The 10,736-nt window shown below is 40.2% G+C and overlaps 1 protein-coding gene across 5 annotated transcripts in view; it reads left to right on the top strand.

The window, feature by feature from the left end:
- The window catches only part of IL1R1 (interleukin 1 receptor type 1), an 81,895-nt gene that overhangs the window by 694 nt on the left and 70,465 nt on the right, over nucleotides 1–10,736 (top strand). The window lies entirely within an intron of this gene.

Below are 10,736 nucleotides of genomic sequence, written 5' to 3'. Positions count from 1 at the left end.
CTACCATAATCTAGTATGTATTGTATCCAAAATGCATGTGTGTAAAAAAGAATTTTCAGTATCTTTATATAATTTTAATGAAAAATGCTAAGCATGCTGTAGGTTTTGTAATGAAGTCAACCTTTCACATTTTCATAAGATTTTACAGGCTTTTTAAAATAAAGCAATTTAACATATGATTTTTAATGTTCAGAAATAGGCACAACAAAATCTTATTTAAAAAGTCCTACTCTGACATTGAGCCTCTTAAGGGAGCTTACAATAATAAAAGTCACATCTGAAACTAGCCAAGAAAACTAACAAAATTAATAACACAGCCATAGAAATTTATCAGTGGACCTAATGTATAATCATCAGCCAATAATCACTATAATTTATAGGCCTAACATAGAAGTTATATTATGAATATGTGCAGTAATACACCATTACATTTCATGTTGCATGATTTTTCTAATCTAATTTTGTAAGTTTAGGGTATGTAGGATTCAAATTAGTTTTTGCCCTGGTTGTGGTTGTCTCCTTTTTTCCCTGTACCTACACTGTGGAATAAATCTCAGAACCTCCTAGTCTTTTAGATATGACACACCGCAAACATAAGAGGAAGTGTGCTGTGTTCACTCTTAGAGGTTAATCCTTGCCACAGAGATATATGCTATAATGTTCATATTACAACATATTTAAGTCTTCCAATTCCAAATCTCTTCCATACAAACTCACCAGAATTATGTATCCAGTGGCAGTGCCAGCATGACTGGTATAGTTGGGCATCTACTGAGGGCTCACACCCTAGCAGAGTACACAATAACAAGAGCCCCCATGGATCTTCTCTTCCTCACCATTGCAACCTGCTTGCTAACCTGCCTCTCATTCTGGCCAGACATTGGTGGTGGTGAGAAGGAGGAGCGGAAGATGTCACTGCCTGCTTGCTCATTGGTAAAGAGAGGAGAAACAGTAGCAGCTGGTGATAATGGGGGTGAGGGTGAGATATCCTCACTGAGGGAGGGGGGGCCATGAGCTACTGCAGACATGAACCAGCGCCGAGATCCCTCAGGCATGATGCAAAAGAAAGATTAATATAGCATTACATTCAACAAACTGCCACATGCCCTTCAATAGTCGCAATTTGCAACTAGGGATGGAAGGATCTGTCAGTTTTGGTTCTCCAAGTTATTCATTTTCACAATAATAAATTCAGTTTCCCACATTTCTACAGCAATTTGCAATTTTTAAAAAACAATCCTCATCAAAATTTTCAGCATTTTAGTATGAATTTCTCCTAATAAACACATTTTTGTATGCAAGTTTTACTAAGGTGCACCTTTTTGCAAGCAATTTCTTCCAATATCATGCATTTTTGTATGTTATTTTCACAAATATATTCATTTTATGCATACTTCCCCCTAATGCATGCATTTTCGTAAACATCGGTTAGAAAACTGCATTGCAAAATTCAGATGTGCCTGTTCTGAAGCATGGCTGTGTTTCGATTCTCATGTTGTTTTGGAAAGTGCATATTTGATACATTCAGCTTTAAATGTAAACTTAATTGAATCCCCCACCCCCACCCCTACTTGCAAAGTATGTCCGCGTTATCAGCTATGAATTGGGAAAAGTGGTATACTAGTGCCAAACAACTTGTGTTCTCATTGTGTACCACAGACTCAGTGTTTATATGGATAGAAATCCATACATGTGAATTGTCATTGAAGCTCTCTTCTAACTACCATTGCTATCAACTACCATTGATGCTTTCCTATATCCAGATCAATTGTGTTCATGGTAATCTAAAAGAGTGTCAGTTTATTATTATTATTATTATTACTGAAAAGTTCAGTACTTACTTTGTTGGGAAAAAATATACCATCTTCTCAATTAATGTTTTAATCCACATTTTGCATGGTCATTGGTCACCTGTTGCTTTTAAATGCTTTCTTCTTTTCCAATTATTGCCAACATCCTTACAAAATGAAGAAGCTTGAACCATGGGAACAACTGTTTTTCTCACTGTTTTGGCCACAAAACAGGCAATGACACCTTGAATAAGAGAACAGGGACTTGATTGGTTAAAAAAGTGTCATTTTGGATTATCATCTGCGTACATAGCAGGACCACTCAGAAGTTCACAGAGCTTTGTGTCATGAACACAGGGTTTATTTTATCTTGACACAAAAAGACATTATAATTCATAATGAGCATCTCAACCCCATTATAATTAATGGAAGTGTTACCTTTCACTTCAGCTGGAGATGCCCACCCTTAAATTACTTTCCACTCAGACACATTCTACCTTTTTAGCATGTTTTGGAATGGAGGAGGGAAAAAAAATACTCCAGGTTAATTGTATTTTTCCTTTATAACTTAGAAGATGAATGAATAACCATAGTTGAGAATTGTTATTTGCTATTGCTAAATCTCATTAAGGATTTAACAATAAGATTAAATTACTTTTTTTGTTGACTACCTAGGCTAATCATAACCATAACATAACCAGGCATATATTCCACATACATCTTACATTTCACAAATAGCATACAAAAAATGATATATGCTGACATTTTCAACTGATTAGGAGTTTGGTGGTTTGGGAGGAGGTTAACTTGATCACTTACTAATGGGGTTTATGCTGAAACCAACCATTCCTTTCTGCAGCCATAAGGGAATTATTAAGTTGGTTTGTCCCTAGAGGCTTAAGGTATGTGTGTAACATTTTATCTAAATCCACATATAAGTTTTCATTTATTTTATTCTTTAATTGACTAGGTCCTTATTCTTTTCTGATTTTTTTTTATTCTTCAGATTCTATTCTTCAGATGAATAAAGGACCAATCCAATTTTCCTTAGGCTGTTCATGAGCTTTCCAAGTGTTGGGTTTATCTGTGGGAACAGAGTTTCCCTTTGCCTTGGAGGATACTCAACATAGCAACTGGAGTCTGTTATGTAACATAATTTAAACAACTTGATTGTTGTTGCAGCGTATCTGCCTTTATACATATGTTAAGACAGTAAAAGGAAGATTGCCTTCTGCTCATGGCATTTCCTTTCAGGCAGTGTTCACCTTATCAGTCTTCATTTATTTGTTTTGCTGCTTAAAGTGGTTTCCGTGATACATAAAAGTCTGTTGTGGTTTTTGGCCACACTCCTGCTCTGAACAAGAGCACAAACTGATTGAAATGCTTATGTACAGTGAAGGCCAGTGTTTCAAACTGGTTGGCCCAGGGAATAGTCTGGGAACAACCGAATGCTGTAGCTTTAATGGAGCTGTGGAAATGTGGGCCTGATCTGGGTGGAAGGCCATTGGGGGTCCCATGTATGTTCAGGATATGCACTCAATAAGTATTCTAAAAAGTCTGAAACTATCAAAGAGTGTCTAAAAAGGTGAAGGATCATAGAGTATCTGCTTTGCATCCAGGCCCCAGGTGTAATCCCCAGTATCTCCAGACAGGACAGGAGTGGAAAGCTGTTGCCAGTCAGTGCAGACAATACTGAGTTATACTGACCAATGAACTGACTCAGTGTCAGGCAGCTTCCTATGTTCCTATGTTGGGTTTCTTATGTTGGGTTCCATGTCGCACTGATGATATACAGATGTGTTGATGATGTGAGTCATCCACACCATATGGTTTCTTCACAATGTGACATTTCATTTAGACCGCTGAAACTGGCTTGGTGAGAAGAGGGAGAGGGTTTGGGCAGCTCATGTCATCCTAGATTTATAAAATCTTTATCTGAACATCCTCAAGCCAGTGAGCTGTATCCAGCACTGCTGTTCCCCCCTGCTTGTGCACTGGAAATCCCACCTCCTCTCCTTTGCAGTTCCTTGCACACCCTCAAAATCTGCTCCAGAGGGTTGGGGGCATCTGGGGATAGGAGAGGAAGGGGAAGTCCCATTTTGTGAGTGGAACCCCCCTCCCTCCATGTGCAGCATTGGATACAAACCAAGAAGGATTATTTTTAAAATAATGTGCATCTAGTTACACTAAGAATATGTCACAGACACGTTCTCATGTTATTCTGTGGCCCAGTCAGTGATAAAGCTGCTATCGCCTGGGAATGTAATACTACCTGACTTGGTAGGATTGAAAAGCCAGGTGCTTGTTGTTTTTACTTTGAGAAAAAGTGTGTGTCGAGACTCAGTCATCAGTCCAACTAACATTAGCCATAATATAGTCTTGTAGTTTCATGGGGGAAGGATGGATGTCATATTTGGGTCCCCCTCAAGCCTGTGGTTTTATATCTGTACGATGGGATTCAGTAGAGGAAGAGAGCAAGAGTGTCTCATTGCACTAAAACCCATGGACATCCAATGAAACTGAATGCTGGAAGATTCAGGACAGATAAAAGAAAGTACTTCTTCACATAGTGCATAGTTAAGCTATGGAACTCTCTCCCAGAAGAGGCAGTGATGGCCATGAACTTGGGCGGCCTTAAGAGAGGATTCATGAAGGATAAAGCTATCAAAGGCTATTAGCCACAATGCCTATGCTCTGCCTCCCCAGTTGGAGGCAATATGTTTCCGAATACCAGTTGCTGGAAACCAGAAGGGGGAGAGTGCTTTCGTGCTCAGGTCCTGTTTGTAAGCTACCCATGGGCATCTGGTTGGCCACTGTGAGAGCAGGATCCTGGTCTAGATGGGCCACTTGCCTAATCCAGCAGGCTCTCCTTATGTTCTTACTGCTAAAGTGGTCAAACCAGTCTCCTTGTTAACTTAATGGCTTTAGTCAAGTCAGCTAAGTATCTCTTTGCATGACTAAACTATTAGAAACCATTAGCTTCCAGATGCTTCCAGAAGGCAGGTTCCTACCTCCTAGCTGGAGGTGAAGTTACTGGGAACTGTAAAAGAGCATGATAGACCTGAGGCCAGTCTTGTTTTGAGCTGCATCTGGGACACGCAAAATCTTTCCTTGCTCTCTGTGCTGAATTCAGAACTATGGGTTTGGGAACTTCCCTAAAAACCTATTGGGGAGCAGAATCTGTTGGAGTGTTAATACCATGAGCCTTTCCCTCTTATGCTAAGCATCCCTCTCTGTCTCTCACACTCTCAATAAAATAATATATCAAAAGATACCAACATCTCCAGTGATCTTCATTCCACAACTTTCAAACCAATCTGACAAGGTACAGCAAGTTTAGAAGTGCATTATTTGAAACTTGGTGTACATGAAAAACAACAAAGAGCCTTGTGGCATCTTGAACCTTACATATAATAAAACGTAAGCCACAGCACAGCCCCGTTTGGAGGATTTGTAGTGCCTCATCACAATCCTGGATTTGAATGAAGTCAGGGTGGGGTAGGAAAGAAAAAGAGAAGGAAGGTTGCACAACAGCAGTGGTCATGGCATTGGAGGGAGAAAGTTGTGCTTGAAAAGAATGAGAGAGAAGTGAATAGATTGTGATGGGGGAAACACTGAGGTTGTTTTAAAAAAAGCTTTAACAAGGAGCAATAGCAGAGATGGGTAAACATGGAAGCTAACACAACAGTGTTTTCCAACTCCCTTCTTCCGGTACTCAACCCCTGCTCACTCTACTCAAATGTCAGCCATTCTTTAAAACTGCCACTTTCCCCCTTTCAGTATTCCTTCTTCTTTTCTTGCTGTACTCAAACCATCTCCCTCTTCACACAGCTGCATTCAAATAGTGTCTTTCATTCCCAGTGCCATGTGTTGTCTTCAGCATGAAGTTCCAGAGTCAGTATAGTAATTTACAACAGGTATTTTATCAACAAGTGAACACCCATTCATGCTCAGTACTGATCAATTGAATTTAACCTTCTCTAACAGAACCAGCTAAATCAGTGATCCCCAGGGGTGCCACAAAGTAATCCAGAGGGGGCCACAAACAGTAAAAAAAAAAAAAGTATTAATTTTTTAAAAAAAGTCTTCACTCCCTAGACACTGTCTGTTCCCCACTGCCGCTGCAGACGGCACCTTCCCCTTGCTCCAAATGAGAGGGGAGAACCTTTGCTGAAGTGCCAGAGTTTCTTTCAGGAGCACGAAGGGCAGGCATCTGCCTATAAAATAGGTGGCAGAAGCCAAAGGAGGCTGAGAGTGGAGCTACCAGGGAGAAGAGGGGATTACTATCCCCGACTCCTGTCTCCTTGCACTGCCGCTGCTGACAACACCCTTACTCAGAATGAGAGGAGAAGCAAAAAGAAGCAAGGCTGCAAGGAAAGAATGCTCTCCCCCTTCCTTCCTGGCAGCCTACCTGCCTGCCTTTCTTGGCTCCTAAATCACTGCCATCTCCTTTTAAAAATTATGCTTATTTGTAAGGCCACCTGGATCTCTCCTTTGGACCAGAGGGAGCCAAGGAGTAGCGAGGAAGCTCAGGGCTTGCTCACCCCCCATCTCTGAGGCTGTGTGTATATCAGCATCCCCCCCTTTCTTCCACCTATACTCCACCTTCCAAGTCTCTCTCTCCAAGATGCTGTGGCAGCTGACAGCTTCCCCCCTCCCACGTGCCCAAATGCATGCACGCCTGCAAATGTTTGCAGGAGGGACAGGTGTGTTGTGTGTGTGCGTGCACTGATCTGTCTTCTGCTCCACTCTCATTCTCCAAATGCACGCTGACCAAGTCATCCATTCTGATGATCATCCCAAGGCCTAAAAGCACTAACCGCCCTCCTCAATCTATCCACCCTTTTGTCTTTATAATCTAGCATCCCTACCACTACCGCATTGTTCTTTCTTTCTTTCTTTCTTTCTTTCTTTCTTTCTTTCTTTCTTTCTTTCTTTCTTTCTTTCTTTCTTTCTTTCTTTCTTTCTTTCTTTTTCTTTCTTTCTTTCTTTCTTTCTTTCTTTCTTATTCCTTCCTTCCTTCCTTCCATTCTTATTCTTATTAAAAAGCTCAGCAGGTTGACTAAGGCTGGGGTCCACATACTGCAGCTGAAAATGTATTTATTTATATATTTCCTCTGAGTTGTTCAAGGTGGTGCACATGGTTCCCCCCTTTCCATTTTATCTTTACACCAACCCTGTAAAATAGGTCAGGCTGAGAGACTGTGTCTGGCCCAAGATTACACTGTGGGATTCATGGCTGGGTGGGGATTTCAGCCTGGTTCTTAGTCCAATACTGTAACCCACTGGTGTTGGGAGACAGGACTATACATCTTCAGACTGGGGGGGGGATTACCAATTTGACTGGACCTTTGCATTGAGAAAAGAAAGCAACACCTCCCTATTTGCAGGGAGCTTTGTATGGAAAGAAATATTTGGAGATGTGATTTTGCCATGCACCATTTTTTCAATTAACAGGGGATAAAATTACAATTAGTGTGTGTGGGGATGTCACAAAATGTTTTGAGCTTATAAAGGGGGTTGTGTACTCATAAAGGTTGGGAACCACTGAGCTAAATGACATGCTTGCTCTTAAGAGTGTATTCATCCTAAAGATACAGTAACATATATTATCATGGGAGTGGAAAGGAGGTCGCAGAATAGGAGAGAAGGGAGAAAGCATGGAAATGGGGGTGGTCTGTGTGCAAGGGTGAGTTGAAAAAAGGAAGGCCGAGGGAGGTTAAAGTACTAGTACTAATATATTTATTATGGCAGATGCTTCTGTGGAATATAGTCCACTTCAGCAGGTGCATGGAGTGGTATCTTCAGTTATCAGGTATATATATAACACTTGTGGAACAGTTGAATTATTTTCACATATTGCTTTGATATATTTATTTATTTATTTATTATTTGATTTATATCCCTCCTTTCCTCCCAACAGGAGCCCATGATCAGTTGCAATGGTGCTAGGAGACACAGCTACATGCTCCACATCCCAAGTTGTTAGCAGCAGTATGAATCAAATGTTTATTGTATATTGGCCACAGACCTTTACAATCTTTATTTATTATTTAATTTGTATCCCGCCCTTCCTCCCAGCAGGAGCCCAGAGCGGCAAACAAAGCGCTAAAAACACTTTAAAATATCATAAAAACAGATCTTAAAATACATTAAGACAAAATATTATTAAACTCATTTAAAATACTAAAATACTAAAAGAAAGAAATATAAGATTTAAAACAGGTCAGGAGCATAAAATATCCCACTTAATATCATCATTATAACTGTTGAAACAATCATATTAAAAGTTCTAAATTTTTCTAGTAACAAGATCCCTAACTCTTCGCTGCTGGAGCAAACTCAGCCACTTTATATGTGATATACACATTTTTGTCCTCTAATAAAAAAGTACAACATTCCGTGGAGATCAATCTGAAAATCGCTGCATAATGGGAGACAGGAACTTCCCTCTGGGGTCCTCAAAAAGTGGACAGAACTGCAAGTAATGTATGATGTCCTCAGTCTGGCTGCATCCATATACACATCTCTGCTCTTCATGTGGGATCCCATGGTATCTCCCATCATATAAGCAACAAACAGGAATGTGCCTCCAGAAGAGCACAGCATGGGACATCTGTGCTGGTCCAAGGTACTTCATTTTCCCCCTCCTCAATCTGGATTTGGACCAAGAAATACTGTGGGTGTGTGGAGGGCAACTTATAAGCACAAGTTGTGATATTGCACAAAATAAGTACTGATCTTGGGACGTATCTGTTCAGGCATCAGTCTTAGCTTATCATTTCTCAGTTTTGTGTAGTTTGAACCAACAGGAGTTTTGATAATTGAATACATAATATATTGGGCACAAATTCGGCACACATCAACTTGTATAAATAATAAACCAATAGAGAAATTGTAGCAATAGTTACAACTGAGGGTCTCATGTTCATATGTGACATATGAATATGCCAACAATATTCATTCACCTAATTTCTGTGTTAATTTGAGAATATAGTGCAACAGCCTCTCAAAATACTACTTATTTCTTAATTGAAATATGAAAGTAGAACAAAACCACATCCCTGCTCAGTCTCAAATCTCATTTGGTGACCTTGCGCCAGTTACTATATTTTAGCCTAACTGACTTTACAGGATTGTTGTAAAGAGAAAAGAGAAGGGCCATATAAGCTAACCTGCGTTCCTTGGAGAAAGAGGAGGATTTTAAAAATCTGTAAATAACAGCAGCAATAAAGTATTTGAAAAACCAATAAAACGTGCAGTGGGATGGATCTAGACACCTAGATATTGGATTCATTCTAGATGTAGGACTCCTTGCTGATCCCTACTCATCCCTAGTTCTATGACAGTTCAAGCATCTCCATTACCTTTGCAATCCTTGAAGGTACACGCTGCATGTTGAGAGCTCTACCCCAGCTCTGGTGAAGAAGACATCTCAAATACGTGGCGGCCGGCTGATACACACCATATATGATCCTGATCTCTCCCTTCATTAGTCCCGTGCCTGAAGAGCCTTCAAGGATATGTTATTCCTGGGTTTCCCAAACAAGAATAATAATATCAGTTCATGCTATTGTTTGGGAGCAGGTGGGAGTCAGCAGAAAGTGGTTGTGTATTATTTATTTATTTATTTGATTAATTGATTAATCAATTAAAATCCTGTCTTTCCTCAGAGAAGGAGCCCAGAGCCCCAGGAGGTCAGAATAAAAATCCTTACAGCCTCCTTCCATTCTTATTCTACAATTCCCTTCAACAAAAACCCTCTTTGGACATTTGGGACAAATGTGTGTGGGCTTAAAGAGAAAGGAACATGCACATAAGCCCTGCCTCCAGTGTTCCCCTGCTTGCTGGCTCCACATGAAATATTCCCTAATATCTGAAGGGGAGGAGGGTCTTCATGCATTTTAATAAATGCACTTGGAGCCCTTCCCTCAATCAGAACCCAGATAAGGCAGGAGGATTCTATGTAGGCTCCTACTGGGAGGACGGGCGGGATATAAATCTGATAAATAAATAAATTAAGACTTGCGTATTCATCCCCTCTCCTGGTCTTTTAGCCCACATACACCTAGGCAAACATCTTAATAGGGCTGCAATGATAGCCAGATGATATAAAGAATCCAGATGTTGCACATGCCTAGATAAAACAGTCTGGATTCTGAGTTGCAGGATTGGAAGCTCAGTCTTCAAAAAGTCCAATTTATCCTTTTACTTAGCTGTGCCTTCCTTTCTGAGTTCTAGCTGTAGTCAAAGTTGTAATGATATTAATATTAGTTAAACTCAATGTTAAGCCTGTTGAATTGCACAGAACGATAACTCTCTCTCTCTCTCTCTCTCTCTCTCTGTGTGTGTGTGTGTGTGTGTGTGTGTGTGAGAGAGAGAGAGAGAGAGAGAGAGAGAGAGAGAACTGGCATAAGAAGGATGAGGTCACAGATCTTTTGTAATCTGTGAGGAAAGACAGTAAATATGCACCCTTAGAGAATATGTTCTCACAATTTGCATGTTTTTCTTGTTAGGAGTAGCCAAGAAAAAACACTGAAATTATTCAGAAATCATTTGCCAATAATTGCTGGCATATCATCAAGCATTTTCATACTGTGATTCCTTCTGGATACAATTAAATGCATATTAGGAAATATCCTTCCCTAAAAGCTGCCACTGTCTGTTTTTAAAGCCACAAGCCACACAAGTGATTTGGATCTTGGCTGAAACATTTTGCTTTCTCTCATCATGTCTGTTTGTGTGCATGTGCATTGTACATGGCTAGGATGGTGTGGCCAGTCATGGCTCCCAGCCACAAGAGAATAGACAGCAGTAGCGACTTACAATGTTATAATTTGTGCACTTTAAATTCTGTGTTGCGCATTCCTACGGATATCTACTAGAGTAGGAAGTTATTCCCACTGTGACCAATGGGGTTAGTATGTGAATTCTGAATCCCTAACA

This window comes from Rhineura floridana, chromosome 5, assembly GCF_030035675.1.
Source record: "Rhineura floridana isolate rRhiFlo1 chromosome 5, rRhiFlo1.hap2, whole genome shotgun sequence".
Lineage (NCBI taxonomy): Eukaryota > Metazoa > Chordata > Lepidosauria > Squamata > Rhineuridae > Rhineura > Rhineura floridana.
The sequence above is the reverse complement of the archived record's forward strand: the minus strand, read 5'-3'. Positions and strand labels throughout refer to the sequence as shown.